Here is a 22,147-nt window from a genome sequence, read left to right as displayed (position 1 = left end):
AAAATGGAAGTTTTACAACAAATCGCCCATCTGAATTAACAGCATGAGTGTTTTGAAAATGTGATTCACAAAATTGTTCCTCATGTGTCAGAAATTCTTTTTTCCCAACATCGACAATATCCTCCATTTCCCAGAAACGCTTAAGTTCGTAATCAATATTTATATTATCTTCTAACTTTATGAAGTGTGAATTTGCTGTTTTTGGGTCTTCCATATTATTTCCGACCTTCCCAGCAATCACCCAACCGAAAATTGTATTTTGAGCTACAAGCTCATTTTTCGAACCATATATTTGGCCACATCTTAAAACGGAGAAAAAATAATCAGCTCCTAAAATCAAATCAATTTCTTTGGGTTGAGCAAATTTCGGATCCGCTAACGGAATAGATTTAATGTATTCTATATGCTTTACATTAATCACTTGTTCCGGCAATGGCAAAGTTAACCTATCCAAAATGTATGCGTTAACATCAATTACTTGATTATTTAACTTTGACTGAATTTTAAAATCAACAGAACCACGAGTTTTGGAAGCTGGCACTCCGCCAATTCCACGCAAAAGTAACCTTTGATTTGTTCTTTTTAATCCTAATCTTCGAACAGCTCGTTCAGAAATAAACGAACTTTCACTTCCGGAATCCAATAATAATTTAATTTCGATATTTTCGCCACTGGATGAAAATGCGAGTGCGAGAACTGTAGGCAAAATCGCCGAGTTGCAATTTTGAATCGTATTACTGACAACTACCTGACCTTGACCCTCTCATGATTCATTCGAAATTCTCTCTGGAGGGCTTTCGTTTTCATTACTTTACGCTTTTAAAAGCTGTACGTGGTTAGCTTTAATATCTTCATGCAACAAACTATTATGCGTTTTTGGATTACACAAATTACACTTTAACCGTGAATTACAGTTTTTGATTAGATGTGAATTTAAACATAAAAAACACAATCCTCGTTTTCGTACGAAGTTCTTTCTAGCAGTAACATCCAATTTCTTAAATTTAACGCATTTATATAACGCATGAAGTCCGTTACATTTCGAACATTTAGTATTACTAAATTTAGAATTCTGTAATGTTTTAGAACTAACATTACTACTTTTATCAACAACTTTAGCTTCCACTTCTTTATTTATGATAATTTCGAGAGAAGAACACCTTAAATTTAAAAATTCAAAAAATGATTCCAATGTAGGAAAATCATCTTCCGCTGTTTTCTGGGCCCATAACTTTCGAGTTTCTGAATCTACCTTTTGAAGCAACATAAATATTAACCATGGATCCCTAGAAGTTGCTTCATCACCAAGAGCTTTTAAACCTCTGATAACTTCATCGGAAGTATCAGCTAATTGCCATAAATTAACATTATCAACCTGTGAAATACATTTTTGACACATAAATGTTTTAATTAACGATTGTACGATTTGTTTCTTTTTATCGTACCTAGCGAGCAATTTTGCCTATGCTTCTTCATAAGAATTATTTGATAACTGAATATGTTTAATTATAGAAGCTGGTTCATCAGCAAATGATCCGATTAAATACTGAAATTTCTGTATATTCGATAAAGAAGTATTATGCACTGTTGCAACAAACAAATCTTTAAAATTCATCCAGTCATTAAAGTTACCCGAAAAAATAGGAATATTTAACTTAGGTAACTTAAAGTTACTAATATTAGAATTTCCTGTAACATTTGGCACATTAGCCACATTTAATACATCCAATAAATTTTGATACTGAAGTTTCAAACTAAAATACTTCGATTCAAAATCTTCAATTTCTGACTGTTCTGGTAATTGGGCATCAAATTTATCAAAATCTGAATAAATCCTTTCTAAGCGCTCCAGATGCAAAATTACTTCATTTTTAGATAAATCGGAAGAAATAGTATTCTGAAGCCTTGTGAAGGCCGCTTTTGCCCTACCACGCAATCTAATGACAGTAGCTTGGTCCATAATAAATAATCGAAGTATTCAAGTTCAAAATGAAAATTACAAAATATAAAACTTCAAGAATCAAATTTAGATGTAAACCGAAATAAAAATCACTTAATCACTTATCTGTACTTGAACTGCTGACGAATTCTCGATCTGATCTCGCCGCCGTGCCTCCAGAAAACTTGTTTACGTTCCTCGTATTAGAATGGCGCCGACATTTATGCCGCAGTTTCGACTTTAAACATACTTAATAAATTCAGTCACTCACGTCTATTTAAACCAAACTGAATACATTTAATAATAAAACATTCACACGTAAACATTTAGTAATAATTCAGGAGTACAGATAAGCATAAAATAAGAATTACAACCGTTACAGGCCAGCTACGCTTTTAGCGACCGAATTCTACGAACGACAAATCTCAAAAGCGTGTTGCCAACGCAGGGCAACGAAAAGGTAGAAATTAATTCGACAGGCGTGGAAGTGAACAAAATTATTAAATTAATTTTAAATAGTTAAATAGGAAAAAATGCATCGGACCTTGTCTTATTAGGGGCATCGGCTGGAATTACAATTCCACTTAGATGTTATGAAACATCTTAGCCGATAAAATGATTAAAGTTCCACTAAGGAGAATAGTGAGGATACTAGAAACAGTATAAGGATATGGAAAGAAACTTAACGGAAAAGTGTAGCTTTGAAAATAAAGAGGGAAAAATTCAGGACTTTCTGATTGCGATGCCCTTTTGATATAATTCTAGTCGTCAAGCAGAAATTTTCCCTGAATATATTAGTGGTCCCCCCGTTTGCTTACATCATTCAGAAAGTCTGCAAGAGCTCTTCAATAGGAAGTCACTAGCGTCGAACGTGCACCACCAGGATATTACTTTTAGTTCTTTGAGCAATACAAAATTTATCCGCTGTCATCAATTCGATGCATATCCTGGAGAATACTCCTTTGACATATGATTGGGGGGCTTTTCTTTCCTTAAAGTCTCAACCTCTGTGCAAGGCTTCAGTGCGAGGAAAGGACAGGCCTACATTCAGAAGTTAGAATTGATTTTTAAGGCGTGTTTACTATCAAAACAAAATTTATCTGCTAAATTGTGATTCACTTACATAAGTGCCAGAGCCTTTTTATTTGGGGCTCCGGTGGACTCCAGCGCAATTTAAACTCTGCTTTCGGTTTATTATTAAAATCATCAAATATTTTCTAGTTTTATGAAATTGCATTAGCTGGTTCCGTGAAATTGTACTTACAGTCATTAGTTTTTTAATAATTAAATCAAGTAACATAGTCCTGCCCATTTTCAGAATCTGTCGACCCAATATCTCTTTCAGAATTTGGTTAAACAATAATTCCGGAGCTAGATTAACCTATGAGCAAAATTAGCACGTGCTTAGGCATCAAAGGAAGGAGGCTACACAAATTCCCTATTGCTGGTTTTACTTGGAATGTATGGTACAGCTAAATAAAGACCTAGAGAGAAGGGATAAGGGGAAAAAGGCGTTATACTGTGGATAAATGTGAGGGTACTAAAATCTTTTTAAGTGCTTTGGGCCTCTCAAAATCTTAATACTTCTACTGCGTGCAGGAATATTTACACCTGTAAAATGTGGTGTATTCCTTCTACTTGCATTCTCATTAACATCTTCAACGTTTCGCCTTTCATTCTGATTACAATTTTTTATTGGGAAATCTTTCAGATTAGCTCCTTTAAAAGTCTCTCTTCCTCTATCCGTTTTTACTTCTTCTATCTGTCTTTCTAAAGTTTTCTATCTGTTTTTGCAATCCTGCATGCAATCTTTTGGTTTCTCCTAGTTTGTAGAGACATTAGGTTAACATTAGGTAAAAAGTAGTTTTAACCTTTTGCACTCATGCTATGATATGTTGTAGAGTCATTAGGCTAATTTGGAGGCAGAAAAGATGAAAAATGTGCAACCGCCATCGCCGGGAATCGAACCACGGACCTCTAAAATACAGGCTCAGTGTGTAGAACCACTAAACCACGAAGGCTCGCTAGGGAAGTGGGAGAAATACCTTATATACACTCCTTTTTAAAGGGCGACTAGGGTTTTAGGGGACCTAGTGGCCAAATCCTGGGTGCAGAGAATCATCATCCAACCCTTTTTAGTTCGGGCGCCACTTGCATTCCTGTCATAATAACTTTTTCGCAATGATTATCTCCCTAATAAATATTGATTTTCCTCTATGTGTTAGTTAATACGGTTTAAATTCTCCATTACAGTTAACAGACCTCTCCTATTTTCTTTCAAACGTTAATTTAGAAAGTGACTTAATTTGAGTTGAAACTGTAGAGTTCCTATATTTTAATTAAGCTAAATGTGGATCCTTCTTGTTAATGACAGATTTTTATAACATTCGGCTGACAATCTAAATATGTGTTTCAATCCTACCATTTAACTATGGCTAGCCTTGACTTGAAATTCTGGTTTCAAAATTTTCTTTCCTAGCAAATTCTTTAAATGTTCTGCAGTTACATTGTGAACCTTGCCTGATTATACTATTTCTTTTGGGGGGGATATCATATGTTACAAAAATATGGTTTCAATAGCTACAGTATCCTAGCTACATTTGATAAGTCTTTCAAAGACCCTACTGCAACATAATAATAACTGCTGACGTAATCTTCAGCTATTAAATAATCTCAGCCTTGAAAGTAAAAGAGATACGTTTCCAATATTTCTGATAGGTCAACTGGTATTTCTTTAGATCTGATCGGTTCTTTACTGTAACCTTTTTTGAAACTCAGATATATCGGGCAATTAACAACCAAATCTTTAATTTCTTTTGACACGTCTGGCTAATATAACTTTTCTCATGCTTTACTTTTGCAGTTTCTGCTCCTAAATGGCCATAATGGATTCTGCTTAACGAACCTTTTCGTAAATTTCTAGGTATGACTAAACTTTTAAATATTAACCATTTACTTCTAATAGTTCTCCTCTGAATTAAAATACGACTTTAATAACAAAAAACCGTGTCTCAAATTCAAACTGTATGGAGGGTGAGCACATGATTTGAAAACAGCTAATGGTCAGAATTTTATTTTTATTTATTTATTTATTTTAACAAGAAGAAACTGTTCAATAAAATAAAATAAAGATTATTTTAACTAAATTTTAAATCTGGCTTACTAAATATTTATGAAAATATACATAAATAATTTTAGCACAAAAATGAAATATTTATATTTATATTTATTTGCTATTTGCAATCTTAAAGTTTGGTTACCTATAAACTTTAGATTAATACTACTTTTTACTGGGTACAATTTGTAATTCAAACATACTGAGAGCTAAATATTAAATTTTCAGACTGCAATTTATTTACATTAATTTTAAGATGTTTAATTACTTATTAGACAAATTACTGAAATTAAACTAAAATACAACAAATTATGAAAACTTTCCAGGTGTGACCAAACTTGAGAATAAATAATGACAACCTCTCTTTCTCTTATTTATTAAATTTTTCGCCCGCACACAAAAAAAAATGCACATGTAAATAATTATTAACTTATTTCTTATTAAAGTTTGACACCTGATGGCATTTCGATTATCAAAAATCTGTAGCCTTGGAGAAATGCTACAAGATACATCACGGATTGTAGCTGCTCATCGATCAATCAGAATGATATTCACGTATAAATATATTTCTAAACAAAGCAATTACTCATACTGCAAAAATTCATAAGAGTATTTGTTTTTGGACAAGTACGAATATATGAATTGTGAGATCAAATAAATTCATTGTTATACGCCGTCTTATACATAATAGGATATATTGTTAGTCCTTCCATTAAACATTTTTGTTTCCTTGTTTCTGTTAAGAACAAATATTAAAATCGTGTCAACGTACTTATTCACTAAAAAATTTACATTTACAAAGGATTTGCCATCTTTTATTTGCACACAGAAAAGTTATGCCTATAAATATATCGACACTTTATAGAGAGCAAAATCCTTTATATGTTTGCCGGGAGTTGAACCAAGGACTGTTATTACTAAAACATAGCCTCATCATTAAAATAAAAATATTTCTTTCACTCATCCAAGACACAGAGCAATCCAGAAAACAAAAGACAAAACTTACTTACTTATCTGGGTAGTATGATGATGAATCGAAACCAATGCTGATGCATAGGAAATAAAAACTCGAAGAAGTTGATTCATCTTATTATATTATATTTACACTACAACATAATACAATTATATATACACTATAACAATTTTCAGGACATTTTACTGTCCCCTAAAGTTTTAAAACATCTCAAACGGTTCACGTCACGAGGTCGAAAGGGAAAAACCCTTTTTCTTTTTCTACTTCGATAACAGCCAACGCCATCTGTACCTCGTACATCAAATGAAGAGGAGATATAATGTTTGCAAGATACTACTAATCAGTTTCACAACACTCCCACCTTTTTGATTTTCCGAAACAAAATCAAAAATCAACTAATGGTATCCTTAGTACAGGAACACACACAGTTTACGCACACACAGTTTACGTACAGTTGACAGTTGAGAGCAGAATCTGGACACCCGTGCGGCTTACTTAGACTATTCGGGTCTAGTCCAGGTTCCGCAACTATCCGGGGCAACACCTCATGGGCCCTATAAGGGCACACATTGATCCTGTATACATGCTTACATAGTTCATAATATATGCTTATAGTTACATAGTTCATAATATATGCTTACATAGTTACATAGTTCATAGTACATGCTTTTATACAAATAGTTCATAATACATAGATCTTTCATAATACGTGCTTACATAGTTCATACATATACATACTTACATAGTTCACAGCTGCTTACATAGTTCATACTTGCTTACATAGTTCATAATATATTGAGCCAGTTACATAATACATACATAGATCATAATATATTGAGCCAGTTACATAATACATACATAGTTCATAATAATTTTCATTGGCGATAATACATACATAGTTCATAATAATTTTCATTGGCGATAATACATACGTGTTTCATAATATATACAGTGGGCCGTAATACATACATGTTTCATAATATATACAGTAAAAAAAAAGAGAGAGAGAGAGAAGGGACTATTCCACACTGCACAAATCTGTTCCCAATTCCTCCAGTTCCTGAATTATCTTGCATATTTTGATGCGAAATGCTGTTTGATCAGATAACGCTTATGAGAAATTGCCTGTTCCGGAAGCTACACATGCCACTGTGCGGTTAGAGGGCATTGGGTCAAGTAATGGTCTGGTTTGCCAATGCCTCCACAGACACGACTTTCAGTATTTGCAATTCCTCGCTCATAGTAATAGGAGGGGAATGGCCCGTGCCCCGTCACAAATCTCGTGTGGGGATGACTCAAGACGATCGAGCGAAACTTTATGGTAATATTCATAGGTCTTCCTGCTTTGTTCGGTAGTGTACCATTCCCATTGCCACTGGTGCTGAGCTGCTGTCCTTGTCTCTTTTTTAAGGTGAGACCACGGGAGTTTGGTAATAACGCTTTGTGCATTGATATTCTGAGCTACTTCTTTTGCTAGCCTGTCGGCTTCCTCATTACTTTGAATGCCGGCATGCGCCTTTATCCAAGATATGAGGATTGTCGGCGAAAGCTCCTTCAGCATGTCCTGAATCTCCGCTATGATAGGAAAAGGATGTCTGGGATTTCGTAAGGCATATATGACCGAGAGGCTGTCTGTAAGAGTATTAATAGTGGATCCTACTGGAGGGCTTGTTAACTCAATAGCTTTGCGAATCGCAATTGCTTCAGCCTAGAAAACTGAATTATTGTGTCCCATATGACCTTTCCATTTTATCAGCGTTTCCTTGCTCTTAGTTACTATAAGGCCACAGCCTACTTGTCCGTCTACTTTTGAACCATTCGTATAAACATAGTTTGATCCTTTGTGTCAGAGTCATCTTTCCATGATGTGTGGGCCGAGACTCCTTTTTCGTAGTTAGACGAATGGATGACATTTACTGGCCTTATTTCTTCATGGGGGCTGTGCTGAGAGGTGGTGTGTGCTATAACCCCTTGTAAGGATCTTAAGTTTATTTTATTTTAAATCTTTACTATCACTTCTTATTTTCTACTTCCGGCCAGAATTATAAGCGTTAACGTATTTACGCAAAGTTTGTCTGGCGAATGCCAAGTATTTAAGTTGTGGCTTTTTGCCAAGCGAGAGAGAGGAAGCAGTTAGTCGAAGCAGGCCGCTTACCTTAGAAGTTTTACTCAGTTGCTGGTTGCCTTCCAGGCCAGAGGTTTAATCCTCTTGATAATTTTAAACGTATTGTAGTGTTCACAGTTCAATGAGACATTTTGTTTCATACTCCTCTGGATCATAGCATAGCGGTCCAAAAGTAGTGCAGAGATGTAATTGGAGGACAGTTGTTACTGCTGCTTCTTGTGCTGCTCGAATATGTAATGGCAAAAGTCCCGCCAGTACTGTGGCTGCCGCTGTCGCTGTTGTACGGTATCCTTTTGTAATAGCTAGAGGGAAGGGGCGTTGTATACTACTGAGCAATTTCCTTTCCCTTTCGTTCATTGGAGTTGCCCAGATTGCAGCTCCATAGAGGGCCATGTACGAGCGATTGGCCAGTTCACTCTTTTAAGGTTCTCACAACCTATTAGCACGATGTCTCCAACTTTTAATTCACAGTCCTTTTGTCCATGCTTTTGTACTAACTGTCCAAGATACTCCATTCGGAAACGGCTTCGAAGCTCCTGGCAGAAACGCTGACGAGCCAAGAGTTTATTTCGATCTAAAGTATCCAAATCTGCTGTACCTGAAACCTTAATGTCCTGTAAGAACATGGAAGGCGTAAATAGTAGAAGATCCTCAGAGTCATTTGACACATAGGTAAGTGGTCGACAGTTTATTACGGCTTCCACATCGCAGATGATGGTGAGTAACTCTTCGTAATCGTAATTGACTGCAGCAATCAAATTCTTGATTGTACGGATTAGACGCTCCCACCATCCGTCCCACTAAGCAGCAGTGGGCGGAATGAGCTTCCAGGTGATGGGATGCAAAGTTTCCTGAGCAATTACCTTTACCAGTCGACCGTTTTCAGCAATGCAGATGTACCGACGAAATTTGTGCCGTTGTCTGAGTAAACTATAGATGGACAATCTCTTCTGGCTATGAACCGACGAAACGCTTGAATGAAGCATTCGGTACTTACGGACGTCACTAGCTCCAAATGTACACATCGATACACAGCACATGTAAATAGCACTACCCAGGCTTTTTTTTATTTCTGAGAATCAGAGAGCCACATAATGCCGGTAACTTCAAATGCGAAAGCATCTCGAACTCTGTCAATGGTAACTGAATGGGTGCAGTAGCTGGAGGTTTAACTGAAAATTGTTTACAACGGACGCACTGTTTCACCACCGATCTAATTCGGCGTCTTGCACCAATGATCCAGAATTCTTCTCTAATTATAACAGTTAACTCTTGTACGCCGGCATGAGAATGCTTTAAATGCTAGTCTCTAATTAAACAGTCAACAATATAATGCTTAGAAGGTAATAAAATCGGGTACCGGAAGGCATAAGAATCATTTTGTTCGGTGTTTTTCGTTTTTGCTCTTCTTAAGCTACTCTGATCTCGTACGGTCAAAAGACCATTGATGGAGTCTCAAGTCTCTGAAAAACTCTTTCCCTGAACAAATGAAAGAAGTATGATTTTAGATTCCTGTATCTCGGAAGCAAACAGGAAAGACTCTTTATTTACAATTTTCTTTTCACAATTTTTGATAAATCTCTTAATCCAACCTAAAACTCTTAACATTTTTGAAAATTTAGAGAACTTCTCACACCACTTAACTTTATCCGCTTTTGTAGTTATACTAAGATTTACATTTAAATTTATGCCTTTACTGCTCTCTGAAAAAAAACTAAAGTTTCATTTGGCTTAACCTCTAATTTTGGCCAGCTATCTCTAGCGCCTTGCCAAACCGGCCCTCTCCACCAATTTAATTCGGAAAACTGAAGAGGGGAACAACCACGAGAAGATAAATCAGCTGGGTTACAAGGACCCGGTACATATGACTACTGATTTACTTTAGTGAAAGCGCAAATTTCCTTCACGTGATTGCCCACAAAAGTCCTTCACGCATCATTTCTTTGAATCCAAGATATGGCCATGGTGGAATCGGTCCAAAAATGTTTTGGGATGTCATCTAATGTAAGAGCTTCTGTCACATATTTGGAAAGACGCGCGTCCAAAAGACATGCCATAAGTTCTAGACGGGGAATAGTAAGCTCTTTTAAGGTTGCAATTCTTGACTTAGCCACTACAAAACTGACTAATGTTTCTTCTTTAGTTTCACATCTCAAAAACATTACTGTGGCATAAGCATGCTGGCTAGCATCACAAAATACATGAAGTGTCCAGGAACTTCTATCTCCAAAACCTATACGTCGTGGTATTCTCAACTTATTCAAAATTCGTTATTTATTATATCACATCGTACTTTTGATACTATCTGGTAATGGAGTATCCCAGTCTGCTTTTATTGCCCAAATTTTCTGTAGCAGTAATTTTGCAGGAAATAAAACAGGTGTCAAGAAACCCAAAGGATCAAACATTGTTTGCGTTAATGAAAAAAAACCTCTCTTTTAGACAAGTTATCCGAAATCAATATAATCTTAATTTCAATATATAAAGGCTATCTTCTCTTCTGTCCCACATAATCCCTAAAACTGGTACAGAATTCTCCATTGTAGACTCAGTGCACAAAGCACTTTGGGTTAGTTCCACATCTTTTTGTGCTGGGCCATAAGTCCACATACGTAAGTCCATTTTTGCTTCAGATAATAATTCAGCAGAATATTTCGCAAAGTTCACAAGCTCCTTTTCGTTATCAACAGAAGTCACGCAATTATCAATATAAAAGGATTTATTTAATTTCTGAGCAATAGAACTTTGTTCTTTGGTACTTGTGCCAAATGAACCGAAATAATCGCCCCTAATAGAAAAGGACTGGACTTTCCTCCGATACCTACCCTTGTATGGCGGAAAATCTTCAGCACATTATCTTTCTCCCACCATAAAAATCTTAAAATGTCCCTATCTTCTTTCCGAAATTCAATCTGTAAAAATGCACGCCGGATATCAGAGATTACGCCAATGCATTTTTCTCTAAATATTAACAAAATTGAAGGGATTTCTTCTATTAAATTTGGTCCTTTTTCTAAGTAATCATTAAGGGAGGGCGATCTATTAACTTTACATGATGCGTCAAAAACCGGTCTTATCTTAATCGCACTGTCTGGTTTAAATACTGGGTGATGCGGTAAATAGTGCCCCTTAGAATTCAGTTCGTCTGGTACTATTTTAATTACACCCTCCTCCATCCATTCATTAAAAATTTTATCATATTCTTCAAATTTATGTAAAAACTTGAGTTTTCGGGTGACACTAAACAATCTTTTTTCTGCTACAGGACGATTTGACAGCAATTCTGCGTTATATACTAACCAAGGTAATCCGACACAATAACGACCATCTTCGTTTCTGGAAAGAGAGTTTAAAAATTGTTCGTGAGCAATTTCTTCCTTAGCAGCGAATTCTGATGAGCATCTAATATTCCGATCGTTTCTAAGCTCCAACGATCAGAGATTTTAAAGTCGTGGCCCACTAAACTTGCACACAAAATGAAAGCATCTTTATTTTTGTGAGTAACAAATTCTTCCGATGCACCACAAACTGTCCAACCAAGTTTTGTACAGACTGCTGTTAGTCCTCCTTTTAATTGTTTTACTGATCCCGTGAGATTTTCCCATAAATATCACTACCGATGAGTATTTCTATATTTGGACAATCTGTTCCCAAATCCGACAACCAAATGCTGTTTCGTTTTAATTCATTTAATATTGGACCCTTGGGTACCCGAGGTATATCCCCACATATTATGTCTTGATCTAAAAATTCAAATTCTAGATCTGAATACTTACGCGGACTGGCTGAACATAATTTTACCCGATATTTGCTATGCAACTTTGCTTCTGCTTTGGCACCTCCAAATAAAGTAAGAGCAACATTTTCTTTGGAAATAATTGGTAACCTCAATTCAGTGGCTAATGATTTCAAAATATACGATTTCTGGGAACCACAATCTAAGAGTACTCTAACAGCTTTATGCTTTTTGACACTAGCTACTCTTACGCATAAAGTCGTTAAAGCTATGTCAGCGGTACAAGTTTGCCTGGCTGTAGCCGTGTGCATGTTGTCTGTTTCTGATTTTTCTGTAGGAGGTTCAGTTGCATTATTAATTTCTGGACACAAAATAACTGAGTGTGATTTACCACAAGCAAAACACCTAACAAACTGTTTATAGAAATTTGCCATATGACTTGGTTCCAAGCATTTTAAACATTTTTTCTTTTCAACTTTAGAAATCCTTTCATTATGAGATAATGAACGTGCATCGTAACAACTTATACTATCAGAAATTTTACCACAAAAAATACAAGCATGTTCTTTAGTTGTAAGAAAACCTGAGGCAGTGGGAACATTAGCCTGTTTCTTAAATTTAAATTTACCTTTTGTTTCCCTCCTTGCTTTATCATGATATCCTTCTTTACGACTAACACCATCGAGTCCATTACGCGCCAATTTTAATCTCTCCTCACCCTCCATTTCAGCCTTTAAATATTTTATTAAGTTGGGAAGGCGAGAAAGATCAGTTCCTTCAGGCTGGTTAAAGAGCGAACTCCTTTGACACGCCTTTAAAACATCCTCCGTGAGACACGATTCCACAATCGGAAATAACCATGATGTGTTTTCGCTCAATTTAAGACATAAAGATTCTAAGGGTCTCAACTGAGTTCAGTTTTATCATACAGTTTATCAAGAGGTAATTTTTCCTTGTGATCTTCCTTCACATTAGAAACAATTAATTTAATTAGTTTCCTAACATACACTTCTACTAATAATTCAAGTTTTCCAAAACGTTCCTTCAAAGCTAAAACAGCTTTATCATAATTTTCCGAAGTCACCGGATAGCTTTCAATAAATTCTTTAGCACGTGATCCGGGCTTCATACACTGAATCAAACAGAACATTTGTCACTTTCATATAAATCATGGTCAGTGTGAATTTCTCAAACTGCGACCAAAACGGTAGCCAATTTATCAATTCCCCATCAAACTTCCTTAAGTTCGATTTTCGGAAGTCTATACTCTTTAATCTTACTACAAAAAATACCAGCACCATCATTTGGTCTCGTTTCTAAATTGATTTCATCTGAAAATTGCACTTTTTCATTAATTTGCCGAGTTAGTGTTATGAAATCATCAGAAATACACCTCGCGACTTTTCGATTTCTTTAGTAACAACATCCTGTAAAGTTTTCCCGTCTTCAGTTAACAAATCAAGTATTTTTTCATCTAGATTTTTTATATCTGAATATACATTTTGTAGTTTAGTTAGTTTATCTCGTACTAAATCTACAGAAAAATCTTCTTTTACTATCTCTGTTTTTAAAATATTAGCAGTTTTTGCAAAAGAAGTGATTAAACCTGTCCGTTTAAGTTTCAGAGCCTTTAACGTCTCCATAGTTAACTTTCAAAATAAAACAAAATGCTTTACAAAATAGTTTCGATTTCAAACTTAATTATACTTTAATACATCAAAAATCTATAACTTAAAAAATTTTTTTGTAAAGTTTATTTCCTAAATTCCTATCGCGGGACGCGAATTTATATTATTACTAAAACATAACCTCATCATTAAAATAAAAATACTTCTTTCAGTCATCCAAGATACAGAGGAATCCAGAAAACAAAAAACAAAACTTACTTACTTATCTGGCTCGAAACCAATGCTGATGTATGGGAAATAAAAACTCGAAAAAGTTGATTCATCTTATTATATTATATCTACACTACAACATAATACAATTATACTAAAATATATATATTATTAACAATTTCCGGGACATTTTACTGTCCTCTAAAGTTTTAAAACATCTCAAACGGTTCACGTCTCGAGGTTGAAAGGGAAAAACCCTTTTTCGTTTTCTACTTCGATGACAGCCAACGCACTCTGTACCTCGTACATCAAATGAAGAGGAGATTTAATGTTTGCAAGATACTACTAATCAGTTTCACAAAAAAGGACCTTTGAGTAGCTTGTTGGATATGTTTACCACCTACACGATCAAGCATGTAGAAAATAATGAGATAATTCCATGCATTCTCCCCCCTTCATTTAAGAGGCGATTAGAGAGAGCCACGAAACCTAGCTGAGTAAACCCAAATGATGATGAGTAGTTAACTTCCACTACATGTTTCATTCGAGCGCCAAAGGCACCGGGGCCGGATGGCCTAGACAATATAATACTCAAGGCATTGCATAATGAGTTTCCAGAGCTGATCCACTCAGTCTGCAAAGCATGCTGGAAAGTAGGACACTTTCCGAAAGATATGAAGCTGGCAGAGATCGCTCTGTTTCACAAAAAGGGGAAAGATCCCTCGGATCCGACCTCCTACCGCCCGGTAAGTCTCCTACCCACAATTAGCAAAGTTCCAGAAAAAATCATTCTAATGAGGCTAAATTATTTCCTGAATAAAAGTTCAGTAATTAATAAAAAACAGTATGGCTTCCGTGAAGGAATATCTACGGAACAGGCAGTAGCAGATCTCCTGAAAGTGCTGAAAAAGAACAGAGAGGAAGACAATCACTCAATAATAATATCTATTGACATAAAGGGAGCCTTCGATAATGTCTGGTGGCCTGATGTAACAAAAGAATTCGATTCAATCAACTGCCCGATTCAGATCTTAAAGTTGATAAGGAGCTACCTTGAATACAGACAAGTTCAAGTAACTACAAACGATGGAATAATCCAGCATAAACTGGAGAAAGGCTGTCCACAGGGTTCCTGTCTAGGGCCAACCCTGTGGAACCTAGTAGCTAATTCAGCGTTCCAAATTTTTGAGATGGAGAGCGAAATACATCTGCAAGCTTTTGCGGATGATTTCCTTCTAGTAACTTCGGGAAGAAAGAATATCGAGAAAATTACACAAAATGCACTAAATAGGTTCTTAGAGTGGGCACAAACACATAAACTTACGATCTCAGCAGAAAAAACTACCATGCTATTTATAGGGCGTAAAAGAGTAATGAAAAGAAATCCTACCATTAGACTCAACGGTAGCTCAATAAAATGCTCTTCAAACATAAAATACCTAGGATTTATCCTCAACAATAATCTCTCTTGGATTCCCCACTTAAAAGAACTTAGGAAAAGATGTATCGCACTCACAAACACAATGCTACGCACAACAGGACTGCAGTGGGGAGCACCACCATGGGTGCTTAAGAGGTGGTACCAAGCAATAACAGAAAGAATTGTTCTCTACGGCGTAGCGATCTGGGGAAATACACTCAACGTAAGCATGCGTAGATTACTCCTGTCCATGCAAAGGCTGCAACTCTTGCTCGTCTGCAAGGGCTACAGAACTACTTCAACGACAGCTCTGCAGGTTCTAGCAGAAATTCCTCCGCTAGACCTGCAAGCGGAAAGGGAGTCGTTAATTGAAAGAGTGTTAAGGCTAGGTGAGGATGGAGTTCTATGGGAACAACACCACTTTGCTGAAGACTTTGAAAAACACAAGCCAGTGACGCAAGGACATCCGGCTGAAACGCATCTAAAAAAGTGTATTCTAGGCAACTATGTGACACCAAAAGATAACCACACAGCTATATTTACAGATGGCTCAAAAACCGAGACGGGTACTGGCAGTGCCTTCTGCGTTCTAAAAGGTAATACAGCTGTATATAAATGGAAAAGAAAACTTGGCAGTAGGAACTCAGTATTCCAAGCTGAGCTAGCAGCACTTAAAGCAGCAATTAATTATGTGAAGAGGAACAGACTTATCCACATTACTATTTACAGTGATTCTGCCTCTAGCCTTGACGCAATCAAAGGTTACAAAAGTAGAAGCCAGTATGTCCAAGAAATTAGAAAAATCCTCCTCAGTCTTCTACCATCAGAAAGGCCATGCCTCACGTGGGTTCCGGCTCACGTGGGCATTAAAGGCAATGAGGAAGCAGACACCTTGGCAAAAGAAGCGGCAAAGGAGGTCTCAAGAACAGAACTGCCAGATAAATTACCTAGGTCTCATCTCAAAAAGATCACTCTAAAACAACTGATAGACAGATGGCAAGCCAGAAGGGACACAGCAGTTACAGGAAGGAGAACATATATGTTCTTCCCCAAAACAACGCTAGAGTTAAACTGCAATAGTGGTAGTCAGACACAGTTTTATACAGGTCATGGCCCATTCCTGACCTATCTGCATAGATTCAGCCTGAGTGACACAGAAAGATGTCAATGTGGAGAGGTGGGGGATCCAGACCACTACGTCTTCCACTGCACAAACACGGCACAGTACCATATAAGAAAGCCAAGTCAAGCTTACTGGCCACAATGGGCGGCAAATATGAGAACAAACAAAACAGCAAATAAAAAGCTACAAGCGGTAATCAGCCATTGTCAGAGAAAGTATTCTCTAATACGACGATAAGTGTCCCCAAATAGAAATAATCAAGTGCTTAGCGCTCTGAATCATAAAATGTATAAATCACACTAAATCAATCTGGGCACACACCTCGAACCTCTCAACCCAAGACTAACTTAGATAATTAGGACTATGGCAACAACCTGCCTATATTCTTTATAATGTTTACTTTTGCAATTAATGTACAGGTCTAGGACTCGCAAGACCAGATCGTGCCAGTAAAATCTTCAACAGCAATGAGTTTTTCCTACACTTACTAATCGTGTATTTAAATTACAAGTTTATGATAAATAGGTTCAAGAAGGGCAAGGGCAACTTATGTTATCACCTCAAGTTTATGAATGATATTATTATTGGTATGGCATTTTTGCCTTCTTAATTTTAATAAATATTTAACTTTTTATGCAAATTTTAGGGAAGAAATATCTGTATTTATGTGATCAATTGCATGTTTGAATCTCTTCCCTAGTGATCAGCATTACGTGCTTAATTATGTTTTGTATAAATTATGTGCATGTTCTAAGGTGATAAAACTAACTATGGAATTAATGTAGGTAAGTTTCTCTTTGTAATTATGTATCAGCATTATGTATTCAAGTGTTTGGAATCAGATATCAGTTTTACTGAGTATGGTGCTGTACTTTTCTGTTTATGTTCACTTTAAAGTACTCAAGTCTGTATTTATTCCTTCTCAGCATGTACTATGAAGGTCAGTTCGTACTTGGCTAGGATTTAGACTACATAGCAGTACTTAATGATCAGTTTTATGTATTATGCTTATCAGTTTTATTTTTAGTTTTCATGTATTATGTATGCAGGCATTAGGGATAAGCTTTCTGTATTTCTGTACTCAGTATCATGTTAGTTTTTCACTTTAATATTCAGTTTTGTACTTATGTATGCATTATCCTGTCTGCAAGTACTACGAAAGAAAATGTAGGTGAATGGTTCAATTTGTAAAACAACTACAGTTTAAGTATGCGCAAAGAACTAAATTATGCAGGAATTTGTTATCTTAGTGATAACAGGTACCCATTCTTTTAAATGTTCCTACATAAGAGTCAGGCACGTGGAAAGTAAATTGCGTTAAATTATGTTTGGGCGCTAGGATTTTTTTAATCATCTTTTAATCTCTCTCTTTATTATTTTTTTATTTTTTATTTATTTATTTATTTATTTTTAAGTTTACTATGTGCAATAATTTAATAGGTTACAACTTTCCTCCATGCAGGACCAACGATTTCACAGAAGCCCCATAAAGATATGACAGTTGTGTCAGGATAAGCACCCGCATGTAGACATTTAGCAAGTCCAGAAAATCCACGGCAGTTAATTTTTCAGGCAAAGTCCTCCTATCTTTACTTTATCTAACACAAGTTTCTGTCTATTCTAACAGCGATTCTTAACAGTCTTTTGATTGCTTCTTTGTTTAATTTTAAGTAGTTCCTAACAGGATACTCTTTCCCCGTACAACAACATCCAAGCTTATATGTAGACTTTATGAGGCTCTTTGCCGTCTATTCGGCTGCGTTCCCGGAGCAGGATGGAGCAGAGAGTAGATGGTTTCTGCCAGGAAGATAACACACTGTGAGGCTAAGGCCAGGTCAGTGGTCTTCCTTGGTGGCGCTCACTCACTCACTCACTCACTGTAGAAACGATAAGAAGTAGTTTAAGACCCTTTTTTTAGAAGCTAGGAATGTGAAATGTGAACTGCGTTCCTGCAAGGATACGAATCACAGATCTTAAGATTGCCAGCAGGACGGGATAATCATGCATACCAGAAATGCATGCACGGGAATTCCTTACAACCTCACCAAGAAATTGAAGTATAGTTTCACAATTTACTGAAATTTCTGATGATAGACATACCATTCACTGTATCCTTTCAACCAGTCGAAACATTAGCTTTTATTATTATTATTTGTTACCTTTAGCCATCTTTACTTTTATAATTCAGATTTAACTCTCTGACTTGGAGCTCTCTTTGATATCTGTATTTTAAAAATATTTCAAAGCCTTATAACTTTATGAGGCGGTATTGTATAGCTCTTCAGAGACTACTTCAGCGATTACTTTACGTTTTTCGCACGAGCTGTAACTTTTTAAAAATAATGGCTTTTTTTTCACGCTTGAATGAAGAGGTTATCAATATCTGCGTGTGGGTGAATATCACAGGAGCAATGCCAGTACAAAAGCAAAATATTTGTCGCTGAAAACTCCCAATGCTAAGGCGTGAGTGGAGAAAGCTATCGAGTTAAAGTAATTGGTTTGGGGATTTTGAACAGCTCAGTACAGTAAAAACTCGACAGGTGGTTTTCGTCGTGTCGCAGTTGACAAATGATCCACATTATGCTCTTCTTAGCCTGAAGTTTGTAGAAACGCTTCATTTTTATTTATTTTTTATTCAGTTGGGAATGGAAAGAATTGAAATTGAGTACTTTGATTCTTTTAGTTATCTCATTTCCAGGAGCACTAATCTGTCTAATTGATGAGATGATAATGTCATTAGATCGTTTCCAAACATTCATTGATTGCGGCTTTAATTTTTAAGAAATTAGTTTTATTTTTCTCTGACTCTTGATTAAAAATAATATAAGTCTGACTGATATTACACAGATTACTTCAAAGTAACGACTTGGTAGCTAAATCTGGCAATAATTTCTCTTTACAACTTTATTTACAAAGTATAAAAACACCATTTTTTGAATACGGTTAGCTAATTATTTTATTGATTGTGGGTGACATCTGTGTTTTCTGATAAAGAAGGATCATCTGGACACAGAGATTGTAAAATTTCTTTAAGCATAAAGAGTTTCCAATACTCTCATAAACTCGGGATGTAGTAAGAGTTATAACACGAATTCATATACAGTCATTTCTTATTGTATACGAAATGAAATAAAATAATTACATTTTTATTTTTTATTTAAATTCGAGAAAACTGCGAGTGAAAAATATCAATTGTTCTTACACTGCAAAATAATCGAAGGTTTAAAATACCCTGTCTAACAAATTGAAAATATTGTTCATAATTTTCACAACCTTCTACAATTTTAATTCGAGTTAAATACTGGTAGTTCAATTGGGGTTCAAATCTTGACAAACGACTTGGCTGCATAACAGCTTTTGTAATTTTACTCGTTTGTAACGTGAATATGAGGCAGTTTTCTTTAATACGTAAAGGCATCCCTGCCCTTACGCTAATAACCCTTGTCTGCTTTTCTGTATTCAAATAACCAAATCTAACCTTATTTTTCATCAGTAAGACATGACTAACACATAAACATTACAGTGAAGCAACTACATCTACTTAACAGAGGTAATCTAAGGTTTGGCTAAATCCAGTCCTAGGTAAAGGGGTGCAGTCCTTCGTTAATGGATACTGTAGCATTTAAACAATTTCACTTACTAGGCCGAAACATAACGGATTGCATTAACGGTTTATCATTACAATTATTTGAAAGAATCTCATGTGTCCAGCACATGACATCCTGCAAATTAATAGTAACGACCTTTAGTAAGTTCCGGTTAATCGTTTGAAATTAAAATCTAATTTGTTGTTTGAATAAATAGAAGGGTCTTTAATGAAAAATTTTGTTATATTGTGTTTGATATAATTGGCCATGTGTAAAAACTGGTTTTACTAAATTTATGCCAACATGCTTAAACGTTCGCCCTTTTGCTTTTTAAAAACCTTAATTTTATTGTGCGGTTGAATAATATATAATTCAATTGGTTCTTAATTAAAGAAAATTAAATGGTTATAATATGTTTAAAATGGACACTTTGAAACGGATACCTGGAAGTTTGATGCAAGAGTTACCGTGGAGAAAAAAAGGCATCACAAGCATACACACAGCAGATATCATTGTAAAAATAGTAAAAACGTGTTGTGGGGATCCTAATTCGTGCTTATTCACTGAAATCTCACTACCGAATTTTTGAACCAGAAACATTACCTTCCTTATGTATACTTCCTCACTTACCTTGGTGGGAGGTACAAATGCATTTCCATAGCAATTAAAAAATATTAGTTAATTTGGTAAAATGCTAAATAAGTTATTAACAATAAATAAGCTGCAAATTATATGTGGGATTAATGGAAAAAGAATGAACTACTTGTTTAAATGTTTTATTTTCCTCAACTGTGAAGAATTTAATTAAACTGCTGAATTTATTCATTTAGTGTCACATCAGAGACCACTAATTAGTTACTGTAGAAATTATAGAGCTATAGCATGAAAAACAAAATTCATATGCCCTGAACAATGATAGGAATGCGATGTTACAGAAGTCCCTATAGTCAATAAATGCGACTTTTTTAAAAGAACATGAATAGATAATTAACAAATGGTATTTTGGTTACAAATAATGTTTCTGAAGATGTTCGAAACGAGAGGAGGAAAGAAAACATTTGGTAATAATAATATTTAGATTACATTCACTTGTAAAAAATTAAATTTACAAGTGCTTGCTCAAACATTTTCTATTCCAAGCTTACTTACGAACTAAAATTTGATCACAACGAGCTGATGAAACATTAAATTATTTGCATATTTTCGAGTGCATTATAGTGGCCAAAATGAAATAAACGATTTTTGCCCCAAAATTTATTAGTGTGTTTTACTAACATATTTCATACAAATGTCATTACTACTGAATGAGTTTTAAAGTTACATAAAATACAGTATCAATTACTTTTCCATATGAGTGTTTATTATATAGCTGTATTTTCGGTAATAGAGATATTCACTTTCAGTAATATGGGTAGTGAAAGAGAAATCGGTAATCTTGCAATCCCTAGCTAAGACAGGAATTTTTTTTATGTTAATTGCGAGAACTGAGCCAAATACTGAATACCTGTTTAATCGAAATCATCCAAATCTGAATGATTAGAATCAGTTATCTGACCCCCCCAACCTGTGGCTGAGTAATTAAGACTATTAAATAGAGGCAGTTTGACCTGACTTCAAACCTAGAGGAACGGGTGATCTGCGTGGGTGGTTTTCCCTAGGGGTAGCGTGAATACAAGCTAACTTTCTTTAAAAATCCTTCACGAAAGTCTCCTTTCTCTTAGGCAGCTTTAGTGTGCTTTACCGGTTTCAAATATCCTAACCTAAGTCAGAATTAGTAAGGACTTTTTTAATTTAATATCAAATATAATTTCCAATGAATAGCAATATATACCGGTAATATTTGCAATGTAGAATCGTTGCTTCAAATAGCCGGATTCTTCTAATTAAATGCATTAATTGAAAACAGCCAATGCTCTTCGGTCATTAGCCGCTTCATAATCGAAAGCGCTGTCCAAAATGTGTAGAGACATTAGGTTACTTGGAAGCAGGAGAGATAAAAAATGATCAATGCCCTCGCCGGGAATCGAACCACAGACCTCTCAAATACGGGCTGAGCGTGCAGACCACTACACGAGGAAGGCACGTTACCTTATAAGTGGAGAAATACCTTATAAGTGGAGAAATACCTTATAAGTCTATCACAGAAGGAAAAATTTGCACCTGGGAAAACAGATAAGTTCCGTCCCAATTTTGATGAAGAATACCTCGGGGATGCATTAGATTATCTCCCAACCCACTTTTTCTACCATCAAGCTTTTGGGCAGGATTTTCGGCTAGTCAGTATTTTGAGT

The 22,147-nt window shown here is 35.6% G+C and overlaps 1 protein-coding gene and 1 long non-coding RNA gene across 6 annotated transcripts in view; one reads left to right on the top strand and one right to left on the bottom strand.

Moving 5' to 3' along the window:
• LOC146993355 (uncharacterized) overlaps nucleotides 1-6,480 on the bottom strand; it is a 76,559-nt gene extending 70,079 nt beyond the window's left edge. Inside the window, exon 1 of one of the 4 annotated variants that reach the window (XR_015038356.1) lies at nucleotides 6,065-6,480. This is a non-coding gene — a long non-coding RNA (uncharacterized LOC146993355). The remainder of the gene's footprint in view (nucleotides 1-6,064) is intronic. The other 3 variants (XR_015038353.1, XR_015038354.1, XR_015038355.1) reach the window with 3 other exon arrangements.
• The window catches only part of ple (tyrosine hydroxylase ple), a 133,646-nt gene that overhangs the window by 48,566 nt on the left and 62,933 nt on the right, over nucleotides 1-22,147 (top strand). The gene's annotated exons all lie outside the window — the stretch shown is intronic.

The sequence above is a fragment of the Stegodyphus dumicola genome, chromosome X1, assembly GCF_044657685.1.
Source record: "Stegodyphus dumicola isolate Sdum_Otavi_A_Nest chromosome X1, ASM4465768v1".
In the NCBI taxonomy this organism is placed as follows: Eukaryota; Metazoa; Arthropoda; class Arachnida; order Araneae; family Eresidae; genus Stegodyphus; species Stegodyphus dumicola.
This window is presented reverse-complemented; position numbering and strand designations above follow the sequence as displayed.